General features: G+C 47.8%; 1 protein-coding gene across 1 annotated transcript in view; it reads right to left on the bottom strand.

Annotated features, from left to right (window-relative positions):
- LOC147701403 (G protein-activated inward rectifier potassium channel 4-like) overlaps positions 1-7,584 on the bottom strand; it is a 494,489-nt gene extending 486,905 nt beyond the window's left edge. The window contains exon 1 of the mRNA XM_086930082.1: positions 7,458-7,584. The gene's annotated coding sequence lies outside the window, so the exon portion shown is untranslated. The remainder of the gene's footprint in view (positions 1-7,457) is intronic.
- Positions 7,585-12,978: the final 5,394 nt, after the last annotated feature.

The raw sequence follows: 12,978 nt of genomic DNA, 5'->3' as shown, positions 1-12,978 counted from the left end.
TTGCAGCAGCACTATGCAAGTCCTTAGCTTTTTATACTGTTCGTTGTTGTAAACACATTTCACACAAATTTAAACAAAATGTGGCGTTACCAAAGCACGGACAACAGAAGGGAGGAAGGGCGGGGGGTTATGAAGGCACGGCTAATGGGAGGAAAGGAGGGGGGGTTATGAAGGCACGGACAAAGGGAGGGATGAAGGGGGGGGGGGGTCCGAAGGCACGGACAACAGGCGGGAGGGAGGCCAGGGTTACTAAGGCACGGATAATGGGAGAGGGGCTATGAAGGCACGGACAACGGGAGAAAGGGATGGGTTGCAAAGAAGGCACCGTGTCAGCAAAGCACGTTGTGCCGTCAGTAAGAGAAACTCCAAAATGAGAATGGTGCTCACAGTCTAAATAACAAGTCCTGTGTAACAACGGAAGTAAAGGGGCCAGTAGCCGCTGGAGGGTACAAATAAAAAGGCGGGACTAACAAGCATTTAAGGAATCAGAAGCCAGCATTTAAAACGGACAAAGACACAAATCAATGAAAAATATGGGTGGGGCTTCTCCTCGGTACAGTACCTCCAGCAGATCGCCAGAGTAGCGCTTGCGCGCTGGCTCGACCTAAAAAACGATGTATCAAACTTAGTCAAACGTGGGGTGAGGCTTTACATTGATGCTTTTCTTCACTATGGCTTTTAGTCTAACTTTTGGCAATGCAACTACCTTACCACATAGTGAAATGGTATGAACATAGTACCATAAGATGTTTTTTGCATGTCTCACTCCATTTTCTGAACTTATTTTTGCTAGTTTTAGGACTCAGTCCACTAACCATAGCTCAGCCCTGCCATTGCAGAGCCTGTATGTGCACGTTTAAGCTGTCACCACAACCTGGTAAAGAAATGCTCTTGCCAGGATTTAACCTTTCCTTTTTATACATACAGGTCACCCCTAAAGCAGGTCCTCCCTGGACTGGAAACAAGCATCCTGGAACCAGTTTTGGGGCATCGCCCCGCACCAGCCAGGCTAGCTTGAATCCGGTGGCAAAATGAGCAGGGGACCCACTTCTTGGCATACCCTTCCCATTTAGTACGACAAAAGCAAAAGGAACAAAAGATGGATGGAATGCTGAACAATGCAAACATTCACCTCTAGTTACAAAGATCTGGGTTTAATCCATCGTTCTTTTGCTCACCACACCACCCCAGTTTGGACCCAGCCGTATGCAAATCAGTCTTGACTCTGTTCCTCATGGGAATAGTCCAGCCCAAACTGCCAAGCCAGGTCCTCCCTGAACTGGAATCATGCATCCTGGGGCCGAATTCAGGGCATCATCCTTCATTAGCCAGGCTAGCTTAAATCCAGTGGCGAAGTGAGCACAGGACCCGCACCTGGGCACAGCCTTCCCATTTAGGGCGACAAAAGTGAAAGGTACAAAAGATGGATGGAATGCTGAACAATGCAAACATTTACCCCAGTCATAAAGATCTGGGTTTAATCCATCATTCTTTTGCTCAACCTGACCGCCCCATTTTGGACCCAGCCATATGCAAATCAGTATTGACCCTGTTCTTCATTGGAGCAGCCCAGCCCGAACTGCCAAGCCAGGTACTCCCTGGACTGGAAACATGCATCCTGAGATCAGTTTCAGAGCACCACCCATCATCATCCAGGCTTGCTTGAATCTAGTGGTGAAGTGATGACGGGACCCATATCTGGGCATACCCTCCCCACTTAGGGCGACAAAAGCAAAAGGAACAAAAAAGTTGGTATTTACTTACTTTAGCCATTTGGTGTCGCCTACCTGTCTCTGAAATACAAGTCTGGGGTGGGTGACAGCTGGCTTCCTGGATTCCCAATAGACTGTCACACACAAAGGAAGGGTAGGTGTGCCTTAGTGGTCATCTGCATGCATATGGGTCATCCTTAGCATGATGGGAGGGAGGAGCTGACACTTATACTTGAAAGGAAAGTGTCCTGTCCCCACACAGAGTATTGATTACCCCCTGTAGTGTGTCTGGAGCCAGGGCAGGAATGGAGAACCTCTGTGCACTTCAAAGGTTTCCTTGAAGTCTCCCTCACTTTAAAGGTGCCACTGGGTGCAAGCACTGGATCTCTGCCCATGGCTTGAGTACACTTCTTGACTTGTGACTACTCTGCCAGGAGGAAGAGCTGCTTTTCGTGCCCAATGGACAGCTACTTTGCTGAACTGCTGCTCTGCTGGTCTTTGCCTTGCTGTGTTCTTGGCTTGCTGAGCTGCCCTGCTGCCTGCTGTTCTCCTCTCCCAAGTGGGTACCGGTATCCAGGCCTCACTCCATTGTGGTTGACCTGAATGTTTGACTTTGCCCCGTTCTAGCGAGACCAGATAACCAATTAAGCGCTTATTGCTGCTAATGGCTATTTTGACATTTATTCTTTAAAAAAAGTATATCGACTTCTACGCATTGGAGTTTTGTCATGTTGGTCTTGATTTACTTATAACATCATACTCTATTTTTATAACCTGTTGTGGAGTCTTTGTGGTGTTTTCACTGTGTTATTAGATGAAATGTAGCACAAATACTTTACACATAGCCTTGTAAGTTAAGCCTGACTACTCTGTGCTAAGCTACAGAAGGGTGAGCACAGGATAATTTAAGCTGTGTTGTGATCTACCCTGACTAAGATTGTGATTCCTGCTTGGACAGGGTGCAGATCTCTGCCAACCAGAAACCCAATTTCTGTCATGATCCAACTCACTCCATTGGACACACTCTTAGGCGCTCATTTAAAAAGCAAATGTATGGTCGCAAAGGTCAAAACAGGGGCTCTGTGACCACAAAAATTGCATTTTTACATTCACAAAACCCGACTTGATCATCTGTAAAACATTATAAAAACAATTCAGGTTTGCAAGAAAACACTGAGTTGGCATTTGAAGGGGCATGTAAAGGGTGTCCCTTCCAAATATACATTGAGTTATGTATTAATGTTAGGCAACCAAAATCCAAACCAACACATTAATATTTTACCACCAAGTCAAAAAGGAGGTGGTAACAGTGGCAAATGGGAGCCAACCTATTAATGCATGGCTTGTTTCTCAAAATACTAATGCATTCGGTAAAAGTCGGTGCACAAACTTTTACTAAATATACCTTAGTACTTCGAAATAAGAAATAGTTAATTGGAAATCATTATGCACAATTTAATTGGGAATATTAGTAAACAAAGCCATAAATGTCATATTTTCAACCTTAAGACAAACCACAATTACAGGCAGTTATCCATAAACTGGAATGGCACAACATAATCTTCAAGATCAACACACCTACCAATTACAACACTCAAAAACACCAAAAAACAACTGCAACAAACGCTTAAAGAAAAGGGAAAAAATGGGTCATCCACAAACAACTCCTAGCTTGAAAGAACCCCAATAAAAAGGCAACCGAAAGACATACATACCATGTACAAGTGGATCTCCACTGCACTGGATAATCATATACCAATAAAGAACACATCCAGGGTTAACCACAAAAAGAACACCTCATGGATTCTTAACAACAGAACTTAACATACCATAATGCCAATGGAGAAAATCAAGAGACAAAACAGACGAAAGCACACTAAACCACTATGACAAAGCCTACATAAGAACCTTCAGAACTACACAAAAAGAACACTACTTCACATGCATAACTGAAGCACACTGCCCTTGTAAAAAAACTCCACATTATTCTACCAGAATCCCATAATCCAGACTGCCAAAACGCAGAAACACCACAATCAAAAGACTTCTATGACAAAATTCCCATTGAATGGATATTAAAAAAAGGTCGAAAATTACCTTGAGACCAAGAGAACACAGACAACATCACATCAACCAATGACCCAACCAACATAGAAAGAGGCAAAAGCAATCTTCCATCACTAAATGCTATCAATACCCTCTCAGAAAAAGATTTCCTCAACATTGTCATTGCAAGCAGACCGTCAGGAACACCTTCAGACCAAACAACTCCAAAAATATTTTATACTACCCCTAAGCACAACCTGTGCAGGGGAAGTAGCTAGATGCCCACTCAATAAGTTCCTGAAACTAGGTTCACTCACACCTCAGCTGAAAACCTCCTACGTAAGACCACTCCGTGAAAAGAAAAACCTTGAACCATCTGATACAACAAACTACAGGCTATATCAAATGGACCATTTTGGGAAAATATTTCAAAGAGCTATGTTTCCCTGCTTCTTTCAAATGTTACATAAGGTAATGAGTTAATGTCAGGCCTGCAGAGGCACAGGGTCACCCATCATATCCATTTGGGATGATCTAAAACTCATAGTGGACAAAAATGGAGTGACCACTCTACGGCTTTAATATATATATCAAGTACATTTGACACTGTCCACCACAATTAGCTACTACAAAGATGCCATCATCTTGCAGTATTTGAAAATTATCTAAAATAGATTGCCTCTTATCTCATAGACAAAGTGTAGCATTAGCTACCGGCTTCCCCACCAGCTCCTCACACTGAACACTGCAGCCTCCCTCGAGAGTCCATCATATCCCCTCTGCTACTCAACACTTACCTATAGCCCTTTCCAAACATGATTAAATCATTCAATCTCAGCTTTTACAACTAAGCAGATGACACCCAAATCATTCTAAGAACGGATGGCTCAGAAGACCTCTAAGCTCAAATCTTGATGACTTCCTTTATGCCATAAAGACATGGTTGATGAATAACCATCGTGAAGAGATGTTGACTAACCATCACAAAGAGAGATGTCATGACCTGTGGGCAATGGTAAAAATACTAGCCTACCGCCATATCGGTGGTGACCTGCAGGTACGCAGCATTCCCGGCAGCTGGAACACGGCTCTCCGTGCTCCGCTCCAGACCGCCCACCTTCACGCGCAGAACTCCGTGGCCACATCCAAGTATAACCCCGGTCACACCTGGTCCTCAGCCGCAGCCGGAGCGCGTGCGTTCGCCTCTCAGAACCGATCCTGCGCCCCTGACTGCTGCTGCAGCGAGGACTGAACGGAGCATCTCCGCGGGAACACTGGACGCCACACTCAGAAGCCCCCTGTGTGCCTGCCCCTCTTCCGAGAGTCTAGCCGTGTGGACCCAGAGAAACAGCGACTGTCCTGGCAGACCTGCACCTGCCCACCGCGCCTCCATCTCTAGGCGCCTCTTCTGTGAGTGCACGCGCACCTCTGTCTGAGAAACACGCCAGAACTGTCAGAACTGAGACATGTCCAGCAACCCACATTATGCTTACTCTCGCCGCACCCATATTCTGTTTCAGCTTTTACTGCACTTTTACGATCATCTTCAACATCACTACGCAGGACCAGAACAATCCCCTGGTCTTACAGCGTGTGACATTATAAGTTCACTTACCTCAAAAGCTGTGCCTGGTTAAGCCCCATTTCTTCTGGTCGCATCATCTCCCCTTGACCTGCTTTAGGGAGTTCTCTCTCCAGACCAGCTCCCCTCATGACACAGCAGAGCACGTTCACTCTCCACAGCCGTGATACGTCAGCAGAGCGGGCACACCGGTCCTCGGCAGAGAATATGCCCCCTTGTGACAGGGCACGAACACTTGCCCTCCGTCTGGAGCCCGCCCCTCTCACCGGCCCTCTAGTCAGGATCTCCCCCCTCCACCACAGCATGTGGTCCGCAGCCTTGAATATCTATCTCCCCTTGGGATACACATTCAGGTCGCGCACATTAGTCCTCGGTTCACAATAGTCCCAGGTGTGATACTCCTCTAGAACAGACACTCTCTTGCCTTCAGCTTAGAATAGATGGTCTCATCTCATGCTTTACCTCCAGTGTGTTCACACTGGAACCCAGTTGAGAATACCTCACATCGTCATACACCTCCAGAGCACGCGCAGGGGTCCTTAGTGCAAATCACCTCGTGGCACACCTCCGGGGCGCAATTTCCTAATAATTACGCTCGTGCTACACCCACAGTGCATGCACAGAGGACCGCGGCTAAGACTATACAACCTAGTGGCACACCTCCAGGGCATGCTCCTCCGTACACAGTTTGCACAATAACTACCCTCGTGATACACCCCACCGCACGCACAATGGCCCCCAGTTTAGACCTACCTTCGTGATACACCCCCACAATGGCTCTCAGTTTAGATCTCCCCCCTCGCCCCTCTCCCCCCCACTAATGCACATTGGTCCTCAGTGGCGACTAGAGCACCTCGTGGCACACCTCTAGGGCATGATTACTTGTCCACAGTTTGCACAATAGCTAACCACGTGATACACCCCTGAGCGTGCACAGTGCCAGTGGTCCTCGTAATACCCTCCACTATCTGCACAGTGGTCCTCCGTTTAGAGACCGCCTCGATGGCCCTCTTGTATGTTTTAGATGCAGCCCCACGGTATGCACACCCACCTCCCTCGTGAGTCCCCCGCTCCCCCCCCCCCCTAACAAGTGCTTGCAGTGGAACTGCAGCAGCCGGTAGGTACGAGAGGGGCGGACTCTCCTTCTCTAATGAAAGAGCTGCGCTGTAACAATCCGGAGCACTGCTCCCACCAGTGATGCACCCCTCACGGCCATGCACAGCAGAGTACACTGCACAGAATACCACACCTTGTTGTACAGCTCCAGGACTTCGCACGTGTGATCGTTCTAGAATGTCGCCCTCATCATACACTTCCAGGGCAGCACCATACACAGTGCACACTGGTCCTCAGTTTGCAGCATCTCATCTCCTGATCACAGCAGACACGGCCTCCTCGGGTTCATGCACGCCGTCTTCGGATGCATGCACGCCGTCCTCGGCCGTCCTCGGATGCATGCACGCCGTCCTCGGATGCATGCACGCTGTCCCCGGCCGTCCTCGGGTTCATGCACGCCGTCCGTCCTCGGGTTCACACAATATCTCCCTGGTTCGCCACTTCCAGAGTTTGAGGATACGCCCTCTGGTTGTGCACTTTCAGTTCAAGTCGCCGACCCGCTCTCAAAACATGTCCTGTTGTTGTAAACTCCCACACCATCCACCTAGTCCTGAACCCCACAACGTCCCCTCTGGTTCCACAGCGCGCTCCGGTACTCCGCTCTCACAGCCTCGTATGGTTAAACACTTCCACAGGTACTCCCAGCGCCCCTCTCTTACACTGTCTCCTCTGGTTGTATTGTTACTTCCACAGGTGCTCCCATACTCCGCTCTCACCCCATCCCCTCTGGTTGTACTGTACACCCTACAGTGTGCTCCCGTCCTAAGCACTCACCCCATCCCCTCTGGTTGTACTGTACACCCTACAGTGTCCTCCGTCCGTAGCACTCACCCCATCTCCTCTGGATGTATTATACACTTTCAGAGCACGCACTCTAGTTCTGCCCGCCCCCTTTTCATTCATACAACGCACAGTCTCCGTACAGACTGTCATTATCTAGACCCGCACCTCAGAGCCGGATATCCCTCCCCGCACCACCTTCCACGCACCCCGGTACCTGCCTCCCAGCTCCTCCGGCGCCTCCTCTTAGAGCCCGCTCTCTTCAGACAGGATCAGGCGGCATCCAGCGTGTACCGCAGTCCTCACCGGCAAAAGACTGAGCCCCCGCCCTCCTCTGGCGGACCGGAGCCCTCCCCTTCTCTTACACGCGGCAGAACCCTCCTCCGACGCAAGCCGAGACCGCCTCCTCCCGCACAAGACGAGCGCTCTCCCTGTAGCGCATGCTGAGCCCGCCTCCGAGGTGCACTGCGCACCCCCTGTCCCCAGGTGCAGTCACCTCCCTCTCCCGGCGCCTCGATGATGCTTCACGCAGTTCAGTGAGCTGCGGGGCCATAGACCTCCAAGGAAATAAGGGGAGGGGAAACGAGGACTGAAAAACACAGAAGAGATTGTTGAAAGGGTCTGAAGGTAGAGAGAGAGGGCCCGAGGAGAAGGCAGGTGATGGGGGAGGACAGCCCAACGAAGGGAAAGTTCCCCAAGAAGGAATGGAGGGTGAGAGGAGAGAGGCACTGAAGGATGAGAGGTTGTGAACAAGGCGGAGGCGTAGACAAGGGCAGGAAGGAGAGAAAGCACGGCATGACACGGGTCTCCTCAGCCCCTGGGGGCGGGGGGCTGCAGGGAACCCCCCTCAGCACAATACTCAGGCCTGAGAGCTCCGGATTAAATCCGGAACAGGGGCCCCTCCGTGTACCTTGCAGGGGGGGAGGACCTTCAACTTTTGTTACGCCACTGGTGAGGGTGCAAGGGCAGTGGCGTCACAAGGAAGCACGGGAAAGAACCAGAGGTATGGGAGAGGCGAGGTAGAGACAAGCACCCGGAAGAACTGAGGCATAGCACAGAAAACCAGGCATTGAAGGACTTCATGGGGAGGATGGAAAAGAGAAATGACAGGAGACGGTGAAGCGTCTGAGGGATCGCAGAAGGAGGAAGAATAAAACGACTGGGAGACAAGCGAAAGTAAAGAGAAACCAGACGAGGAGGAGAAGGTGTAACACTGTGTGGATGAGAGGCAACATAAAAAGGACAAGTCAAATGTACATACTTAGACTGACAAAGTTGGTTTTGTGTCGTAATCCATCTTTTATTTGTCAGGTGTATATTACGATATGCACAAGAATGGAATCTGCCAACGCGTTTGGCCCAGAGAAAGGGCTTCTTCAGGGCAAATACTATAGATAGGAAAGTTAATTCCTTGAAGGTTTTCCAACATATACTTAGATAGTAGAAATTGGTCCAAAAGTAAGAAAATCCAGTGTAGGGGAAAAGTCTTGAGGAAAGCAAAAAGACCTGCGAATCGTAGGGTGAGGTCTTCGAATGGGAGCCGTGTCCGCTGGACGTCGGGTGCACGTCGGGCTACTGGGGTAACTGGTGCTTTGTGCGAGGAGGAGAAGGTGCACTGGACTAATATGGGAGAGGGAAGAGCAGGAGAGGGGGAGGTGAGTGGAGTTAGAACTTCCAAAGAGCAGAAAACAGAAAGAGGAAGGAATAGAATGTGGGAATGGGGGAAAGACCAGTGTGTGACGGAAAGTGAGTGGGCGATAAGAATAATAGCTGAAACAATCACTGGAAAAGCCAATCTGTCTGGCCTTTCACATGGCTAAGGGCCCTTCAAGTAATTAATTACTCAATGTTTTTTTTCGAGTCATCAAAACCAGTGTAAAGGGGGACGCTGTTGTTTCTGCTGAAGCTGCCGAAGCGGCTACTTGCCTGGACTTGGCGCTATTGGTTTCCTCCACACCTCGCGGTACCCGCTGCGCGGGTCCCGCATCGCTTCGTGGGAGGTCCTCTGTGCACGGCTGTCAGACAGAATTCCTGGAGGCGCAACTTCTACTACATCTGAGGGAGTGCTGCAAGAGCAAGCAGGGCTGCGAGTGACCAGCGGACCCTGGACTACAAATCCCAGGAGCACCCTCCAGCCCTCATCATCGGCACCTGGGCCACTCTCCCTGCCTGCTCCGCCCCCTAACGTCACTCAATCCCTATATCTGCAAGAAGGCACACTCGCTGCGCGAGAGCGCGCCCCGGAGAAGCCCGGGACAAGGGCGGGGCCGTCTATGGCCGTCCAAGGACGTGCAAGGACGGGACGGGCTATCCCTCGAACATCTCCTTCTTCATTCCTCCTGGTAAGGATACTGCCTTTTTCCAACACCTGGCTACTACCCTTTTGCCACACAGAGACTGTATACCTGTGTTAGCATACTTCTAAGCCAGTTGTTGAACACTCTAACCTTGCACATTTATGAACATGGCTACCTCCACGGGACCAAGTAATAATATCACGGTCCAAACCTCCAAAGGGGCTGTCACTGGTACTATTGACCATTTCTTTAAACGCATCTCTATAGTACTGGAGAAAGAAATTGCCGACACGGAGAAGTGCCTCTCGCGTGATCTGTTAACGGGAAAGCGGTCATCATTAGGGCAATTAGCTCAAGCACCCTCTCCGGGCACGCCAAACATAGAAAGAGGTAGCCCCTCACAACTGGTTATTAGGGAGGAGGATGACAAACTGATCTGTCTTACTGGAAATACATCCTCTCAAAACTTGTTAGGGGAAATAGACTCTACAGGCCTATCAGGTTCTCCAAATTTACTTATTTCCTCCCCCCCGTGACAATCCAGAGTGGAGATCCGACCATTAAAGGAAAGAAAAGGAAAAGAAGGGGCTCTTCTCAAAAGAAAGCACAGGCTAAACGTAAAAACAATCTAAAGGCATTAGCCAAAGTTCCCTTGCAGCAAATAGCGACTGGTAATTCCTCCTCCACTAACCCCTCAGCGACATTACAAGGCCCTAACATAGAAGGTGATTTGCTATCTAAATTAGAGGTTATGGTTAGATCCCTTCTACTTCCCTTATAGGAGAGAACTAGGTTGATTGGTGTTAAGTTAGATGAACTAGGTGATCAGCTAGAAGGAAACAAAGCGGTTCTAGCGGAACTAGTAAAAACACACGTTACACAGCAAATTGGAGGACTTGATGTAACGTCCAATCTGAATACAGAACAACCCTCAACCAGCAACACTGGGACTGCAAAGGGGAAAAGTAAAGTGGTGACAAAATCTGTAAAAATCCTGCCCACAAAAGAACAATCAACCCAACCCCCAAAAGGCCCCCCCAAGCAAAGCGAGACCCCAACCGCTAAAGAGAAAAAGGTACCTGAAAATAACTCTACGAAAAATAAAAATAGATCAGAAAATGAGAAGGGGGAATACATGACACAGCAATTAAAAAAACATATGCTTAGAAACGTAGACCTACCACCTGAATCTGCCCCTTTTACAATAATATTGACAGGAGTACCGGAACTAGCAGAAGAGGTGAGGGAAAATCACTACGCCCTAAAAAACAAAACAATTCATTGGCTTGAACAAAATAGACCACTCCCTGCCCATGTAGATGGAGTAATTTTAGCAGTAAGGCGCGCAAACTGTGTGGGCTCAAGGCCAAAGGATAAGAAAGGAGACGTAGTCATTGTAAACTTCAAAGACCACAGAACTGTGAGATGCATAGGAGACTGGTACGAGGCAAGAGGGGGGGATTCCATCTCTACCCACTATGTTAGCTCCTTTTACCCTAGAGATCCAGCTTCCCTCCAAAAAGTTAATCAACCAAGAAATACCCCGTTTCAATGGAAAGAGATGGGCCACCAACCCCTTTTTCAAAATCCCTTTAACCATCCAAATTGGGTACCATCACATAGGGGGCTTAATAATCATAACCTTCCAGTACAACAGGGCTTTAATTTCCCCATTTCAAATCGCTTTTCAATCCTCTACGGGTTAGATGGGGTGGATTCCCTCACCTCGAATACAACTGGGGGCGATAGTCCTCAAAAAAACAAAAAAATGACTCCCATAGAGACTACCAACATAAGAGGGGCCAAAAAAATGGAGAACGATAGAAATGAGGAAATGATAGTACATGATCATCGGCCTGTATCTCCTAATTTAGTATCCTCAGTACTGTCTAAAGCCAGGATCTCACAGAATATATCTGGTAAAATAATAGACTCTGGAAGGATACATGGCCAAGCTATAGCACATAGACCCCCCTTAGAGGAAGTTTCACAAACTGAGACAATGCAATCACATAAAGGTGCGACGGTTTCAGTCTTGTATTGGAACATAGCAGGACTCCGTGCTAAGATTGAGGATGACTGTGCCCTAAACTTTGTAAAAGATTATGGGGTTATCTGCTTACAGGAGACTTGGGCCACCTCGGAACATCATTTGGAGGGCTTCAAAACCAATTTCTCCCCAGCAATAGCTGGTGCACATGGAAGGGCAAAGGGAGGTTGCGTCACTTATATAGCCAATACTATAGCTGGGCTAAAAGTCACGGTTCTCCATACAGATCCCAATTACCAATTAATACACCTGTCTTTCAGAGCGAAGGAGACTGTTCTCCTGGTAAATTACTATGATAATCTAACTGGCACAGAGGCGATAAAAATAATTGGCAAGCTCCGTAAAAAACTTAGTGATTCTATAAATCAAAAAAATTTGAAGGGCTCACCGAATATCATTTGGGGAGGGGACTTTAATCAGCACCCCTGCCCTAAAACCAACACAAATATCTGTGGCCTAGCGGAGAATCAAGACAACATAGTTCATTTTAACCATTCTTTGGTAGGAGACTATTTAAATGAAATACTCTCTGAACTAGACCTAGTAATAAAAAATGAGGATAAAAATGCTCAGGGAGGAATGGACCCTACTTACCTTGGGAGAGGATGTGAGTCGACTATCGATTACATCATGGCCTCTAACACACTGGCAAGAAAAATGAACGATTTTAAAATATTAGTAAACTGCTTAAGTGACCATGCGGCCTTGGGAGTGAATTTATCCTTAGAACAGGGCCAGCTCTCACCCCACCTCATAATGATTGCTCTTGCTCAGAACAAACTATACCTTTCCAAAACGAATGGATACGCTCTGCCCTGGGAAAAGATAGAACCAACTGTTTTAACATCTAAGGTGGTATGTGCGGTTTATCTGGCCATATTAAAATGCCTAGATACAGACATAGGGGAAGAGGAGGTTCTTCAAAACTTTGATCTGATCCTAGAAAGCGTGAAAAAAATGCTAACTATAAAAAATAAAGGGACTAGGGACACAAAAAAAGGATGGTTTAATCACAAATGTACACAGTGTAAAGTCATTAACAAGACTAGAGCTCTCAGAACTTTAGTAGATGTCCCTCTCAAGTCAGAAGCAGCTGCTTAAGAAGTCTATGCAAAGCCGCAATAACTCATGTTGTTACTAAATGTCCCTAGTGAGTAAGATACAACTGCTTAAAATGTCCTTTACGAGTTGAGGGTGTGTGACTTAAAAATAACAAGCATTTGCAATGCAATCGGTCTCACTTTTGGGACCTTATATTTATTTAGCTACGCTGCACATTAGCCAGGGTGCTGGAACATCTACTGTTCTTTAACATGGAGGAAAAGTAAGCACCACACTGTGTGACACACCAGGTATGGGAACACATGGAAAGAAATACTGCCTTTCAGCTGGAAA

Source organism: Lissotriton vulgaris, chromosome 7, assembly GCF_964263255.1.
Source record: "Lissotriton vulgaris chromosome 7, aLisVul1.2, whole genome shotgun sequence".
Taxonomy (NCBI): domain Eukaryota; kingdom Metazoa; phylum Chordata; class Amphibia; order Caudata; family Salamandridae; genus Lissotriton; species Lissotriton vulgaris.
Note: the sequence above shows the minus strand (reverse complement) of the source record. Positions and strands in the feature narration are given on the sequence as shown.